Source organism: Notolepis coatsorum (assembly GCF_963971535.1).
Source record: "Notolepis coatsorum genome assembly, chromosome: 17".
Lineage (NCBI taxonomy): Eukaryota > Metazoa > Chordata > Actinopteri > Aulopiformes > Paralepididae > Notolepis > Notolepis coatsorum.
The window spans coordinates 1,136,661-1,155,525 of NC_140181.1; positions in this window are offsets into that span (position 1 = coordinate 1,136,661).

The following is an 18,865-nucleotide window of genomic DNA, read 5'->3' on the forward strand; positions in this document are numbered from 1 at the left end:
TTAATGTTACAGTAGGTTAATGTTACAGTAACAGTTGGTTAATGTTACAGTAACAGTTGGTTAATGTTAGTTTACCCTCTTAAGCTGCAACGTCCCTCATATGGGATGTTTTTCGGACTTTTTGCAACCAGCACTTTGGCGACCCCTAGTGGCTCGGTGTGCATATTTTGTAATACAATATATATATCGAATTGAAGGCTTATTTGTTGCCTGTCGATAGCGACAAAATCCGTTCAGCGGTTATTGAGTTACATGCCGGTATTTGAGGCTTGTGCAAAGTACACGGTATTGCGCAAAATACCACTCCCGACTCAGGCTGCAGTAGTTCCGTCAATCTAGATCCGATCTCGAAAATGATTGTGGATCGTTGTAACCAATGAGTGTGGCTTTCCAATGATACCCCACATGGGGATCTACATAATTTTCTTCTAAACACGAAAAAACATGAAAACAGGAAGAGCAAAACAGCCGAATGAATTGAAGTCTATGAGAAAAATGAGTTTTTCTTTGTACACAGTTTACCAAAATCACTCCTAATCACTCATTTCTGAATGGATCTTTATGAAATTTGGATATGTACTACATAAGGCTTCAGGCTATGGCTTTGTCTGGATTTGTAAGCCATACCACCTTCTGGGGAAATACTACCTCTGGACTACTAACTACTACAGAAAAACTTGAGTAACAAGTTCTTTTTACAACTCAAGTTCAGACCTATGTTACTCTATTATGTTAGCACTAAAAGTAAATCTTTTTTCTGGAATCCGAAACTTCAGAATGTCTTCTCTCAAAAGAGACCAGGCTCATGCATGTGCTATAAGTATAAAGTATGTTGTTTTGGTTTGCAAAAAAGGTATGCAGTCCTCAAAAACGAAAACAAAAATGGCCAATTTTGGAGGCGCCTGTTAATTGTTACAGTGACAGTAGGTTAATGTTACAGTAACAGTTGGTTAATGGTACAGTAACAGGTGGTTAATGTCACAGTAACAGTTGGTTAATGTTACAGTAACAGTTGGTTAATGTTACAGTAACAGTTGGTTAATGTTACAGTAACAGGTGGTTAATGTTACAGTTGGTTAATGTTACAGTTACAGTTGGTTAATGTTACAGTAACAGTTGGTTAATGTTTGGTTAATGTTACAGTAACAGTAGGTTAATGTTACAGTAACAGTAGGTTAATGTTACAGTTATGGTTGGTTAATGTTACAGTAACAGTTGATTAATGTTACAGTAACAGTTGGTTAATGTTTGGTTAATGTTACAGTAATGGTAGGTTAATGTTACAGTAACAGTAGGTTAATGTTACAGTAACAGTTGGTTAATGTTACAGTAACAGTTGATTAATGTTACAGTAACAGTTGGTTAATGTTACAGTAACAGTAGGTTAATGTTACAGTAACAGTAATGTTACAGTGTGAAGCTGCAGTACAGTACATTCTGGCCACTACTTGCTATTAGACAGTCAATCACCCAGGAAAGACTAAATGTTTGCTTGTATGTGTATGCGTTCACTCTCATACACACGGACATCTGCAGTATTACCCAGATACAGTACTCATACACACGAACATCTGCAATATTACCCAGATACAGTACTTCAAACAGAAGCATCAGATAATGTAACTTTGCATGCCTTTGCACCTGTAGCGCCACCTGCTGACCGAATGCAACACTGTCCTGCAAGTCAATTGTAGCACATTACTGATTGTAGCATCCATTCCATCTGTCTCCTAACAACACCTGCTTACACTGATATCATGGTGTATACACTGATCTCATGGTATATACACTGATCTCATTGTATACACTGATCTCATGGTATATACACTGATCTCATGGTATATACACTGATCTCATAGTATATACACTGATCTCATGGTGTATACACTGATCTAATGGTGTATATACACTGATCTCATGGTATATACACTGATCTCGTGGTATATACACTGATCTTGTGGTATATACACTGATCTTGTGGTATATACACTGATCTCATAATGTATACACTGATCTCATGGTGTATACACTGATCTCATGGTATATACACTGATCTCATGGTATATACACTGATCTCATGGTGTTTACACTGATCTCATGGTATATACACTGATCTCATGGTGTATACACTGATCTCATGGTGTATACACTGATCGCATGGTGTATACACTGATCGCATGGTATATACACTGATCTCATGGTATATACACTGATCTCATGGTGTATACACTGATCTCATGGTGTATACACTGATCTCATGGTGTATACACTGATCGCATGGTATATACACTGATCTCATGGTATATACACTGATCTCATGGTATATACACTGATCTCATGGTATATACTGATCTCATGGTGTATACACTGATCGCATACACTGATCTCATGGTATATATACACTGATATCATGGTATATACACTGATCTCATGGTGTATATACTGATCTCATGGTATATACACTGATCTCATGGTATATACTGATCGCATGGTATATACACTGATCTCATGGTATATATACACTGATATCATGGTATATACACTGATCGCATGGTGTATACGCTGATCTCATGGTGTATATACTGATCTCATGGTATATACACTGATCTCATGGTATATACTGATCGCATGGTATATACACTGATATCATGGTATATATACACTGATATCATGGTATATACACTGATCTCATGGTGTATACGCTGATCTCATGGTGTATGCACTGATCTCACAGTATATACACTGATCTCATGGTATATACACTGATCTCATGGTATATACACTGATCGCATGGTATATACACTGATCTTATGGTATATAAACTGATATCATGGTATATACACTGATCTCATGGTATACACTGATCTCATGGTATATACTGATCTCATGGTGTATACGCTGATCTCATGGTATACACACACTAGTCTCATGGTATACACACTGATCGTATGGTATACACACTGATCGCATGGTATATACACTGATCGTATGGTATATACACTGATCTCATGGTATATACACACAGATCTCATGGTATATACACTGATCTTATGGCATATACACTGATCTCATGGTATATACACTGATCTCATGGTATATACTGATCTCATGGTGTATACACTGATCTCATGGTGTATACACTGATATCATGGTATATACACTGATCTCATGGTATACACAATGATCTCATGGTATATACACACTGATCTCATGGTATATACACTGATCTCATGGTATATACACTGATCTCATGGTATACACTGATCTCATGGTATATACACTGATATCATGGTATATACACTGATCTCATGGTGTATATACTGATCTCATGGTATATATACTGATCTCATGGTATATACACTGATCTCATACACGGATATCATGGTATATACACTGATCTCATGGTGTATACACTGATCTCATTGTATATACACGGATATCATGGTATATACACTGATCTCATGGTATATACACTGATCTCATGGTATATACACACTGATCTCATGGTATATACACTGATCTTATGGTATATACACTGATCTCATGGTATATACACACTGATCTCATGGTATATACACTGATCTTATGGCATATACACTGATCTCATGGTATATACACTGATCTCATTGTATATACACTGATCTCATGGTATATACACTGATCTCATGGTATATACACTGATCTCATGGTATATACACTATATACACTGATCTCATGGTGTATACACTGATCGCATACACTGATCTCATGGTGTATACACTGATCGCATACACTGATCTCATGGTATATATACACTGATCTCATGGTATATACACTGATCTCATGGTATATACACTGATCTCATGGTGTATATACTGATATCATGGTATATACACTGATCTCATGGTGTATATACTGATCTCATGGTATACACACTGATCTTATGGTATATCCTGATATCATGGTATATACACTGATCTCATGGTATATACACTGATCTCATGGTGTATACACTGATATCATGGTATATACACTGATCTCATACATTGATCTCATGGTATATACACTGATCTGATGGTATATACACTGATCTCATGGTATATACACTGATCTCATGGTGCATACACTGATCTCATGGTGTATACACTGATCTCATGGTATATACACTGATCTCATGGTATATACACTATATATACTGATCTCATGGTGTATACACTGATATCATGGTATATACACTGATCTCATGGTATATACACTGATCTCATGGTGCATACACTGATCTCATGGTGTATACACTGATCTCATGGTATATACACTGATCTCATGGTATATACACGGATATCATGGTATATACACTGATCTCATGGTATATACACTGATCTCATGGTATATACACTGATCTCATGGTATATACACTGATCTCATGGTATATATACTGATCTCATGGTGTATACACTGATCTCATGGTATATACACTGATCTCATGGTGTATACACTGATCTCATGGTATATATACTGATCTCATGGTATACACACTGATCTCATGGTGTATACACTGATCTCATGGTATATACACTGATCTCATGGTGTATACACTGATCTCATGGTATATATACTGATCTCATGGTATATACACTGATCTCATGGTATATACACTGATCTCATGGTATATATACTGATCTCATGGTGTATACACTGATCTCATGGTATATACACTGATCTCATGGTATATACACTGCATCCTCACGCCGTGTTAAGTGTCCTGCAGGGCTTCAGAGTTCAGGTTAGTGATGGCAGCGCGACACTGAAGCTTCGGTACATGCTCCAAACCCTGAACTACAATTCCATAGAAGCACTGCTTTAAAGCTTGCTTTGGCGCGAAAAAAATCATGTGACATATGCCGTCCGAAGCAGTGTCTGATTCGTTGCCTGAAAGAATCACATGGTTGGTTCGCAGCGCAATTAGGTGATTCTCGATTCTGACAGGTGACAGGTTGAAACAGTTTTGCATTTGAGCGCCGCCCTCAACCATTTATAACCGCTCTAAACAATGCACAATTGGTGCGTTGTCGTAGTCGGTTTGTTATTGCTGTTGTTGAGTTGTTGGTATTGCGTTTGTATTGGATCATTTATGGAGCCAGCCAGGAAGAGAGGTCGTTCTGACATGTGGGAACACTTCAATCTGATCACTCCTGATAAGGTAGGTGTGCTGGCTGTTTAATATGTAACGTAGGAAAAGTAAAGTTATATTATACATCAGTAACTGTCAGTACAGTACTATAGCTATGGTCTATCTCAAGTCTATATTACAGTAAAATTATGTATATGATTAGTGTAGCCATTAGGCTATAGCTTTATACACTCACATCGCATTTTTATTTACAAATGGCGTTCTCCACAGGTCCGGTGCATGGTGTGTTCAGCTGAACTGAAGCATCATGGGAACATATTCACTGCCAAGCATGGAGCTGCTGTTAACCAGGGGAACACAACTCAAGGTAGGCTATATGTATTATATTATTAACTAGACACACAAACACAATATGATATGACTGTATTCCATAACTCATAGGCCTGCTTAATTTAAATGCAATTTCACATAAATCCTTATTTTCTTTAATTCATTTTCTCTCTCTTTCCTTGTCTTAGTGGACCAGAAGCCAAAGCCAGATGAGGCTCTTGTGAATATGGTGGTGAAAGACTCGCATCCTTTTTCCATCGTGGATGACTGTGGCTTCAAGGAGCTTGTGGCATTGCTTGATCCCACATACACTCTTCCATCCAGACGGACAGATGCAGGAGCTAATATGGTGGCCTCTGTCAGAGATTCGAATCTCAGACATGCACGTTGCTTTGCTCATTCACTAAATGTAGTGGTGAAGAAGTCACTTGATGTAACTCCTGGCCTAGAAGACCTACGCACAAGGGCACGAAAAGTTGTTACTTTCATCAAAACCAGCACAACAGCAAAAGAGAAGCTCAGAGAAGTGCAGGAGCAGATGAAGCGTCCAGTGATGAAGCTTATTCAGGAGGTGGACACACGCTGGAACAGCACCTTCATGTTACAGGAGGTGGACACACGCTGGAACAGCACCTTCATGTTACAGGAGGTGGACACACGCTGGAACAGCACCTTCATGTTACAGGAGGTGGACACACGCTGGAACAGCACCTTCATGTTACAGGAGGTGGACACACGCTGGAACAGCACCTTCATGTTACAGGAGGTGGACACACGCTGGAACAGCACCTTCATGTTACAGGAGGTGGACACACGCTGGAACAGCACCTCCCTCATGTTACAGGAGGTGGACACACGCTGGAACAGCACCTCCCTCATGTTTCAGGAGGTGGACACACGCTGGAACAGCACCTTCATGTTACAGGAGGTGGACACACGCTGGAACAGCACCTCCCTCATGTTACAGGAGGTGGACACACGCTGGAACAGCACCTTCATGTTACAGGAGGTGGACACACGCTGGAACAGCACCTTCATGTTACAGGAGGTGGACACACGCTGGAACAGCACCTTCATGTTACAGGAGGTGGACACACGCTGGAACAGCACCTTCATGTTACAGGAGGTGGACACACGCTGGAACAGCACCTTCATGTTACAGGAGGTGGACACACGCTGGAACAGCACCTTCATGTTACAGGAGGTGGACACACGCTGGAACAGCACCTCCCTCATGTTACAGGAGGTGGACACACGCTGGAACAGCACCTTCATGTTACAGGAGGTGGACACACGCTGGAACAGCACCTCCCTCATGTTACAGGAGGTGGACACACGCTGGAACAGCACCTCCCTCATGTTACAGGAGGTGGACACACGCTGGAACAGCACCTCCCTCATGTTACAGGAGGTGGACACACGCTGGAACAGCACCTCCCTCATGTTACAGGAGGTGGACACACGCTGGAACAGCAACTCCCTCATGTTACAGGAGGTGGACACACGCTGGAACAGCACCTCCCTCATGTTACAGACAGTCAGTGGGGGCAGCTCTTGCGATGCTGAAAACAGACGTGAGACCTCTGTCCTCTGAGGACTATGACACAGTTTCTGCTTGCCTCCAATTGCTTGCCCCCTTTTACCAGGCAACAGTAGAACTGTCCGAGGAGAAGTGAGTCTCGGGGTCAAAGGTTATCCCAATGACAAAAATGTTAATGCTATACTTGCATGACACAAAGGGGAAAATAGGCCACAACACTGCTAACACTACTGGGACAGAACTTGGTGTCACTGATGCAAAAGAGGTTTGACAATAGGCCTACAGAGAACCAAACTGCACTGACGCTTTCAACACTGCTGGATCCAAGATTCAAAACCATTGGATTCTACAATCAAGTACATGCACAGACATCAATAAAACGACTGACGGCACAATGCTCACAACTGATAAGATGCACACCACCTGACACACTTACAGAAGAACAGCTCTCCACATCAGCTCAAGATAATGGAGAAAATAGTGTTTACACAAATTCAGAGTTACTTCAATGACAATGAATTGAATAGTGATTTTCAGCATGCCTATAGGGATGGTTACTCAACAGCGACAGCGTTGACACAGCTAGTAGATGATTGTCTAATGGATATTGATAGAAAGAAATTAGCAGGATCAGTGATGTTAGACTTCAGTGCAGCATTTGATGTCATGGATCATGAAATACTACTGGAGAAACTTAAAGACTATGGCTTTGCTTCATCGTCAGTTTCATGGATAACTAGCTACTTATACAGTAGAAAACAGAGAGTATTTTTTAACGGTAGCCTATCTGAAGCGAAAAATGTTAAGTATGGAATTCCACAGGGAAGCTGCCTTGGACCTCTGTTATTCACCATTTATACAAATGATTTGCCGTTAATTTTAGAGCAAGCAAAGGTGGCTATATATGCGGATGATACAACCCTGTACATGGCATCCTCCTCTGTGGAAGATCTGGGTGTGGCACTAAATAAAGAGCTACAAAAAGTAGAAGAGTGGATTAGAGCGAATATAATGGTTTTAAACATAGCAAAAACAAAGTGTATTTTAATGAGTTCACACCATATGCTAATTGCTAATCCAAATAAAAATAATGATGTGGGGAACTGAAATTGAACAGGTAGAAGAAGCAAAGCTACTAGGTATAACATTGGACAGTCATCTGAACTGGTCAACGCATATAAATAACATAACAAAAAAGATGGGGAGAGGGCTGGCTTTAATTAGAAGATGTGCAGAATTCCTAACTCCGGAGTCGGTGATCCATGTTATCCAGGCTCTGATCCTTTCACATCTGGATTACTGTCCGGGGATCTGGGGAAGTGCTGGAAGAGAAAAACTGGGAAAACTACAAATGACACAGAACAAAACAGCGCGCCTTGCTCTGAATTGTAGGAAAAGGTCAAACATAGTAAGCATGCATGAAAAACTGTCATGGTTAATGGTAGAACAAAGACTAAATGTAAATATCATAATGTTTTTTAGAAATATATATAAGAACAAAAAACCTGCTTGTCTATATGATGAGATACAATTCACAATCAACAGACACAGTTACTCCACCAGGCATGTGTCAATGGAAAGATGTACTGTAAAGATGCCAAGAACAAATGCAATGAAAAGGACTGTGATGTGACTGCATGGAATTCCTTACCACCTGCACTAACTAGGGTTGAAGACAAACAGACATTTAAAAAACACCTTAAAAATCATATAAGAAAGAGTGGTACTGTCAGTTAAGAAACATAGTGGGTGATTGAGAAGATGGGTATGTGTGATTGATTGTTGAACTTAGATTTTTAATATATTTGTATATTGTATTGAGATGTATTGTTATGCTTTAAATGAACATATATGTCTTGAAACATGATTGAGTAGATGGGTATGTGTGATTGGTGAACTTAGATATTTTATTATATAATATTTTTAGGTGTTATTGAGGTGTATTGTATTGTTTTATTGTATTGTATTAATTGTATTGTATTGATTTTATTGTATTGATTTGTGTGGACCCCAGTAATAGTAGCCTATGCCTGTGGCAATGGCTAATGGGGATCCGAATAAACTAAACTAAACCAGCACCAGAAAATCCATCATCCACACGTAATGTTATAAATAGTTAATTGATCAAATGCAGGACAAAATAAGGACAAGTAAAAAAGGATATGAATTGAAACCTTTCAGTACTGATGGTTACCGTCATGTTTGTCTTTCTGACCATTGGGACAAATCAAATCAAATTTATTTGTAAGGCCCGACAACACACGTTAATGTCCCCATGGGCCGGACACATCTTCTTAAACAAGTCAAGAAGAAACATCACAATAAGTCAAGAAACAAAACAAGAACACCATAAGGCACATTTTTTATAAATGCAAAATAAATTAATGCAATGCAAACACTCCCAGACATACCCCACGCAAAGGACAGAGACGCTACAGTGGAGGTGCAGTGGTACTTGATCCACCGCCAATTCCGAGTGGTTTCTCCTGCCCCCTGGGGCATACGGCCCTGAGCTATTGTCTTGTATCTCATCCTGTATCCATACGCTTGCAGTAGTTCTATCTATTACTCAATTGTCTTATATACTATGATTCTACTTTCACCATGTATTTATTGCTCCATCTCCGCCCACTACAAACATGGGAACTCTCTAACCCCCGTCCCATCTCTCTGAGTGGTTGTCTCGTAGTGCTGACTAAGGTGGTGGATGTCTCGGGGTCTTGGCCAAGATTGCAGTGACTGTTCTATGTGCACCACAAGGCCGTGGATGAGCTTCTTACCGTCTTGTCCGTGGTCTGTCAACATGGTTTAGGGGTGGGAACTCTCTTTGATAAATGGTGTGCAGCAAGCAAGGCCTCAGATCTTAACTCTCTCAGAGAACTCATTCTATTAGAAGAGTTTAAGAATCGTTTGCCAGAGCGTATTGTCGTTTACCTGAGTGAGCAGAAAGTGTCCACTCTGCAGCAGGCTGCTGTATTAGCTGATGAGTTTGCGCTAACCCATAAAACTGTGTTTGTAGATAGGCGTGACTCGTTTCTCCCCCATGATTTCTCTCAGAGACATTCTGTCCCCAACCATCCAGAATTCACACACCCCGACCAAAAATGTCACCTCCACGCTCAAAAGAGGAGCGGACATGTTACTACTGTCATAAATCTGGTCATGTTATTTCTGACTGTTTAACATTGAAACGTAAGCAGCAACCGTCCTCTCAGAACTTTAGGCAACCGAAAGGGGTTGGTCTGATTAAAATGGCACCTGGTTCCGATCAACAGATGCACAATGATCAGGATGTTCTCGATCCTTGTTTCAGGCCATTTACTTCCAAGGGTTTAGTTTCCTTGACAGGGGATCCAAAAGATCAGTGTACAGTTCAGATCTTACGAGATACTGGAGCCTCACAATCCTTTATCCTCTCTGATGTACTACCTCTGTCTGAGAAATCTTCCTGTGGTTCTAGTGTCCTAGTTCAAGGTATTGAGATGGGTTTCGTGCCAGCCCTGTTACACTGTATTCATGTACAATCCGATTTGGTCACTGGTTTCTTTAAAATAGGGGTGAGACCTTCCTTGCCAGTTAAAGGCATTTCCTTTATCATGGGAAATGATTTAGCTGGAGGACAGGTGAACGCTGTGCTGGAAGTGTTGGATCACCCAGACACAGATTCTCTGCCTGATGACTTGTCACAGAACTTCCCTGAAGTTTTTTCTGCAAGTGTTGTCACTCGGGCTCAATTGAAAAAGAGAAGTGATGAAATTAATTTGTCTGACTCTGTTTTTGCTTCAGCCTTTGTCAGGGAGGAGTTGCTGGCTCCAACTTCTGATACCGCTGACAAACCACCGACTCATAGTAAGGTACCCCCACAGACAACTGTAACTAGTTCCGACGCATTGAAGTTACCCGTTACTCGTGAAATGCTAATTACTGCCCAGAAGGCTGACCCTTCTCTTGCAAAATGTTTCTCTTCTCTTGAAACGGAACAGAGGAGAGAGTTGCATTCTTATTTTGTGGATGAAGGAGTTTTGATGCGTACATGGAGGTCCCATGGTACTAGACTGGCAGAGCATGCACAATCGGAGATAGGGCTACCAGATCAGGTACCAGACTGGAGCACTGTTTATCAGATTGTTGTCCCTGCAGTTTATCGTCAGCATGTACTGTTCTTGGCCCATGACCACCCTTGGTCTGGACACTTGGGAGTCACTAAAACATACAACAGAATACTTCAACATTTCTTTTGGCCCGGTTTGAAGTCCGATGTAGCACAGTACTGTCGTACCTGTAGTACTTGTCAGATCACCGGAAAGCCAAACCAGGTAATTCCACCTGCTCCCCTCTGTCCTATACCAGCGGTCGGTGAACCATTTGAACATGTCATAGTTGACTGTGTTGGTCCGTTGCCAAAGACCAAAGCCGGCAATCAGTTTTTGTTGACAATAATGTGTACCGCCACCCGTTTCCCTGAGGCTATCCCTCTTCGCAGAATTACAGCGCCTGTAATAATTAAGGCTTTGACGAAGTTCTTCTCCACATTTGGACTGCCTAAGGTAGTACAAACTGACCAAGGCACCAACTTCCTGTCTAGGTTATTTGAGCAAGTGTTACAGTCCCTGGGTATCCGACATAGTGTCCAGTGCCTACCACCCTGAAACTCAGGGGGCTCTAGAACGTTGGCATCAGACCTTAAAGTCCATGCTGCGTAAATATTGCTTAGACAGAGAAAGATTGGGATGAGGGTGTCCCCCTTGTTCTATTTGCTGCGCGAGAGACCATACAGGAGTCTCTTGGTTTCAGTCCTGCTGAGCTCGTTTTTGGGCACACTGTTAGAGGGCCTCTGAAAGTTCTTAAAGAACGGTTCATGTCAAAGGGTGCCAGCACACCCACTAATGTTCTAGATTTTGTTAGCCAGTTTCGAGAGCGACTGCATCAGGCGTGCTCTCTCGCAAAAGAAGCGCTCTCTTCTTCCCAGAGAACTATGAAACGGCACTATGACGAGAAAGCTGTTTCTCGATCTTTCCAGCCAGGTGATAAGGTTCTAGTCCTGTTACCTATCCTTGGTTCTGCTCTTTCCGCTCGTTTTTCCGGACCGTATGCAATAGACAAGAAAATAAGTGATACAGACTATGTAGTTCGCACCCCTGATCGTACACATCACTCTCGTGTTTGCCACATCAATATGCTTAAACCATATTTTTCCAGAGATAGTGTGCAGGTGAAGACCTCAGACCAGACAGCCGGACTGGCCGTCTCTGCTGTTGCCTCAACTCCAATAGTTCCGGACTCTCCTGACGTTAGTGGTGAGGATGTAGATGGCTTAGAGTTGCGCAATGCAGCCCATCAGGGTGCTAGATTGTCCAACACTGAGATGTTATTGAACCTGCCCACACACTTACCTGAGGAGCAGCGAGAGGACATCACAAATTTGATTCAGGCCTACATGGCTCTGTTTGGTGATGTTCCCTCCTGTACTTCTGTATTGGCCCATGATATTAATGTTAACAATGCTGTGCCTATCAAGCAACATGCATACCGTGTTAACATCACCAAGAGAGCCATGATGCAACAGGAGGTTGACTATTTGTTAAAACATGGTTTAGCCAAGCCAAGTTGCAGTCCCTGGAGTTCACCTTGCTTGTTAGCTCCCAAATCGGATGGAACTCCTAGATTTTGTACTGATTTCCGAAAGGTAAATGCTGTCACCGTGCCTGATTCCTTCCGACTGCCCCGCATGGAAGATTGTATTGACAACCTTGGATCTGCCACCTATGTTAGCAAACTAGATTTGTTAAAGGGTTACTGGCAGGTCCCTTTGACCCCCCGTGCCTCGGAAATCTCAGCGTTTGTTACTCCTGACAATTTTTTGCAATATACTGTAATGCCTTTTGGAATGCGTAATGCCCCGGCCACTTTCCAGCGACTGGTGACCCTAGTCCTGGCTGGTGTTCCAAATTGTAATGCCTATCTCGATGACCTGGTTGTCTATTCGACCAACTGGCGTGACCACATGACAACCTTACAAACTGTCTTTGACCGCTTAGCTGGAGCCTCCCTGACCCTTAACCTTGCCAAGTGTGAGTTCGGCAAGGCTACGGTTACCTATCTTGGTAAGCAGGTAGGACAAGGACAAGTGCGTCCGGTGGATGCAAAAATATCTGCAATCACAACTTTTCCAGTGCCTACTACTAGGCGGGAATTGCGTAGATTCCTTGGGATGGCTGGGTATTACCGTGGTTTTTGCCAAAACTTTTCTTCTGTCGTCACTTCTCTCACTAGCATGTGTAGCCCGTCCAAACCATTCATTTGGACAGCTGATTGTCAAAATGCATTTGATGGTGTTAAAGCTCTCTTATGCAGTTCCCCTGTTCTCTCTGCTCCAGATTTCTCCCTGCCGTTCCAGCTGGAGATGGATGCCAGCGGGGTGGGAGCTGGAGGGGTGTTATTACAGGAAGGTCACGATGGTGTCAGTCACCCGGTTTGTTATTTTTCCCGGAAATTTAACAAACATCAACTAAACTATTCCACTATTGAAAAGGAGACTTTGGCTATGTTGTATGCGTTGCAACATTTTGAGGTGTATGTCGGTTCGAGCGTATTACCAGTGGTAGTATACACCGACCACAACCCATTGGTTTTTCTGTCGCGGATGTACAACCACAATCAGCGCCTCATGCGTTGGGCGCTCATAGTGCAAAATTATAACCCCAGCATAAAGCATAAGAAGGGGTCTGAGAATGTGTTGGCGGATGCTCTATCTCGGAGTTAAATCTCTCGTGCGGTCGACTTGTTTGTTGACTGGTTCATTGTTGTACCGACGGCTTATTTTTGTTTTTTTCATAGCTCTTTACTTTGGAGTACCAGTTATCTCGGAGATGAGGATCTCGTTGTTAAAGAAAAACATGTTTAGTTGGTGTCAAACATGTTTTTGTCTTATGTATGGGGGTGTTACATCCCAATGTATATATTCCCCAGTGTGTGTCTCCATGTGTGTGTGTTCTCCATTTTTCTTTCCTCCCTCCAGCCATTGTTCCCTCCACCATTGGTCCCTGCCAGGCCTGCCCTTCCATTACCCAGTGTAACAAGTGCCTTGTTGCCTTGTATAGATAATTACACCCCATCACAAAATACACTTTAATACATTCCACTAATACTCCTAAACGTTTTATTTTATTGATTTGAGTTGATTTCATTCCTTTCGTTTTGTTTTATTGCACTTTTGGGAGTTAAGGTTTTTATTTTGAAATCGACACACTTGCATTTCCGGTCCTCCGGGACACGCATCTTGCCTGCTTTCCGGTGGTGAATTAGTCCCACCTGGAACTCCGTGAGGTGAGCCCTAATTATTATGTTCAGTGAAAGACTTCGGTCTAAAAGTTGTTAAATATTGTATGTTACATTCCTAAAACTGTGAAACGAGTTTGTAATGTAACTAATGTTGTTAATATGTACCTGTGCAGTTGTTTTGTGGGAGGTTTGACTGGGTAAAATGCACTTTAATAGCATGTAGGAAGTTTGCACACACGTGCACTGTTAACATGGAGTTAATGCAGTCACGTCTTTTCTCAACCATAGCTCACGTGCTGCAGTGCAGATGACTATTCCTAATGCTGGTGCATTGTGTTGCCTTTGTAACCTAACAGGAGGGAAATAAAGTCCGTCAACAGTCATCCATGTCTGTCGTCCTTAACACAACGCCGTCAGAGAGTACACCCATACTACACCGGTCACACGTGGTGCCGTTTGACCTCGGACAACGGACAACGCTCGCCTGTCCACCGGGGACGCTGTCTGCACGCCGCTTCTTCATTCAACTGGCTGTGCTGAGTACAACGTCGAACGTTAACGTGTGCGCATAGGATAAGCGCATATGTGATATTGGTTGTTTTTGTTTGATAATAATATGCTATTGATTGTAATTGTAAATATTATTGTAATGATACAGTAATTGGAGACGACACTAGTTGTACAAGACCACTGTATTTTTTTTCTTTCATCTGTTATGTATTGTGAATAGATAGCCTATGGTCTAATGTTCAAAGATTGAGCAGTAACAAGTGTTGCTATCTAACACATGCCCACTGTAAATATAATTGGGAACTAATTTGTTTATATGGTTGGCTGGTAATGAGATATATATATATATATATATTATTTCCCCCCCCATCTGTTCTGGTAAATTGTGGATGGATAGCCATACAGTAGCCTACATGTATTCGTGTGTAGTCTAGTGTTTAAAGTCTGAGCAGTAACAAGCGGCCATTTAACACATTCACACATACTTTTCTTTTGTTTATAGCCCTCTAAAGCATTTTTATTTTTTATTCTTGAACATGTCTGAAGCAGGACCACCAGATCTGGAGATGGTGGGTATGATGCCTGTATATGGCAGGGGTCAGTCAGCTCTTATGTGTGGGAGGGGAAGACCTGTGGAACTGAGTCAGTCTACAGTTCGCCAGTCAGTGTTTGAAGCAGTGGGGCCAGTGGCCACATCTACTCCAATCACGCATGGCAATGATGCAGCCCCGCAACTCGCTAGGTCAGAGGATTTAAGCAGCCTCGTCACAGACCTTGCCATACAGATAGGAGAACAAATTGCATCTACTCTGCATGCCATGCACCAGACCAGTTATCAGCCCCAGGTCCCCGTCCCTGAGCCCCAGGTCCCCGCCCCTGAGCCCAAGGTCCCCGCACCCCAACCACAATGTTTTTCTGGGTGTGCAGACATGTCAAGGATGAAAGTGATAGTGCAGGCGGAGACTAAACCACCTCCGTTCTTCAGAGGTGATCGCACTGAGCCAGTCTCCATACATGAGTGGGAAGACATGATGCTAGTGTATCTGTCTAGAGCGAGTTGTAAAACCGACAGAGAATTGTGTGATCTAGTGATGGGCAGGTTGACTGGTAAAGCTAGAGACATAGTGAAGGTGTCACTGCGTAGCCGGCCTGAGTTGTCTGCCAATATGACCCCTGCAGTTGTGTTTGACATTTTAAAGCGTAACTTCAGCGAGCTGACATACTCCAGTATGCCCATGGCCGACTTCTATGCCATGGTTCCCAGGCCTAGTGAGGGAGTGATGGATTACTGGGTCCGGCTGAATAAAGCAATCGATGTTGCAGATGAGTGTCTACGTCGCCGGGGTCGGTGTGTTGATGATGCGAGCGCCGAGGTCGTGATGATGTTGATCACGCACTGCCCAGATCCCAGTCTAGCTATGTCCTTCCAGCTGAAGCCTGTGGAGCAGTGGACTGCAGCTGAGGTCCAGGAGCGTCTAGATGGTTACCAGAGAGACCAAAGGAGATCCAGTTCACGGGCACAGCAGGTTAACATCTCGGCATGCAGTCAGAGCCCCATGGCTGGTGGCCCATCCCCTCCTGTCCTGTATGGTGGGGCCCAGCAGTCTTCTGTTGTTGTGCAGTCACAGCAGCCTCCCTCTTTTGGCTCTTCTCATGAACAGCTTGGTGAGCCCCACAGGGTCTTAGCCGCAGCGCAGGCCCTCAGCCCTCCTACACCCATCTTAATGACTCCTGCCCCGGCGAGTCCCCCCTCTGTAGACCCTGGCCTTCATCAGGTGGTTGACTTGCTAGACCGTGTGCTCTCACTGTGTTCGGCCTCGCTGGCCCCAGCAGTACAGGCTCAGCCTGGTCAGCCGTCTCGCTCCCACATCCAGCCAAGTAATGGGCAGACGTACCACTCACGCAACCAGGCCAGACCGAGTCAGCAGAGTTACTCGCGCAACCAGGCCAGACCAAGTCAGCAGGGTTATTCGCGCAACCAGGCCAGACCGAATCAGCAGAGTTACCCGCACAACCAGCACGACCCATGCGAAGTGTGTCAAGACAGCAGTCATAACACTCGTCAACACTGTATGTACCATCGGCTGTGCCACCGCTGTTTCCGCCCTGGTCACTATGAGGACTCATGCCCTGGCATCTCCCAGCCATCAGCTGGATCAGCATCTCCCTCCAACAGACCCGCGCAGACCCATCCTGTCAATGCTGCCCCTTTAAACTAGCCAGCCCATGCAATGAGAGGGATAGTATGGGCAAAGTGAATGAAACCCTCGAGAGAGAACCAGACTTAGAAGCCATCTATGTAAACAGCTGCAGATTACTTCCAGAAAACGAAACAGCCATCTTTGTTGGGTCACAGAGAGTGAACGGAGCTAGTGAACTGTTTTATGCTCCAGTGTTAGTCAGTGACAAGTACACATTGAGGGGGATGTTGGATTCTGGTAGTATGTCATGCACGCTCAGTGAGGAAGGTGAACAAAAGTTACAAACCGCTGGTGTTCTCCCTCGTGTCCAGCCGGCACCTGTGAATGTGGTGCTGGTTGGTTGTGGTGGCTTGACTACTCGACCAAAGTGTGTCTATGATTTGGAGATTGAAGTTTGTGGGTCAAAGTTTGTGGTTTGTGGAGACGAGTTTATAATTGGCACTAATGTAATCAAGTCCGTTCTCCAAAGGCTGAAGTCGACTGAAAAGTACTGGGAGCTTGTGTCCTGCAGAAACAGAGACCCTGAGTGTGAGAAGTTCCTTGAGCTCTTAAGCTGCACCTCCCGCTGGTCGGGCCCAGACCCGCCCGGGGTGATAGGCACAGTGAAGCTATGCCAGGCGGTTACCCTCCTCCCTCAGCAGGAGTATCTAGTGTGGGGGAAGCTACCAGCCAGTGCACATGTGTCTCCTGGGAGTACAGTCATTGTGGAGCCCACCTCAGCGAGGTCGGCCCCTCGCAACATCATAGTGGGGAGAGTGGTGACTCCCATGTGGGGCGACCGCTGGGTCCCCATGAAGGTCTTGAACCCGACACAGAGCCCCATCACGCTCCGTCGTAATGCCAAACTGGCTGATGTCTCACCTTGTCTTGCTGTTGAAGATCTGTCCATCACTCAGGGCCTGTGTCAGCAGCAGTCTGGTGTCTCCAGCTCCTCCGCCTCTCCTGGCTCCTCGTTAGATGCTGAGCAGATGTTGGCTGACTGTGGACTGGAGGACGTGAACATCAAGTCATGTGAGGTGTCTCCTGATGGGAAGAAGAGGCTAGCTGACCTACTGGTGACGTATCAAGATGTCTTCTCCAAGGACAAGCTGGACTGTGGAGAGGTCAAAGACTTTGTGCACCGTATCCACCTCTCGGACGACCGTCCGTTCCGCCTGCCCTTTAGGCGTGTCCCCCCAGCTGACTATCACAAACTGAGAGAGGTGTTGACTGAGATGGAGGTGAAGGGGATAATCTCCAAGTCGATGAGCGAGTATGCCTCACCTCTGGTCATGGTGTGGAAGAAGAATGGAGACCTTAGGATCTGTACGGATTTCCGCTGGCTCAACGCAAAGACCGTCAAAGATGCTCATCCGTTGCCCCATCAGTCCGACTGCCTTGCTGCCCTTGGTGGGAACGCTTTCTTTAGCACCATGGATCTGACCTCAGGGTTCTACAACGTCCCTCTCCATGTGTCTGACCGGCGGTACACTGCCTTCACAACACCACTGGGCTTGTACGAGTACAACAGACTCCCGCAAGGCCTGTGCAACAGTCCGGCATCTTTCATGCGTATGATGCTCGGCATCTTTGGCGACCTCAACTACTCCAGCCTCTTGTGCTACTTGGACGACCTGCTGGTGTTTGCGCCGTCTGAGGAGGAGGCGTTGAAGCGATTGGAGGTGGTCTTCGGCAGACTCAGAGTGAACAACCTCAAGCTCGCACAGAAGAAATGTAACTTCTTACAGAGGTCGGTCAGGTTCCTGGGTCATGTGGTCGATGCCAGTGGAGTCTCTGTCGACCAAGAGAAGGTCTCCGTCATCTCTGGCTTCCAGAGAGAGGATCTGATGGAGTCGGATGGCCGCACTCCCGCTCCGAAGAGAGTGAGATCCTTCCTCGGCATGGTGTTGTATT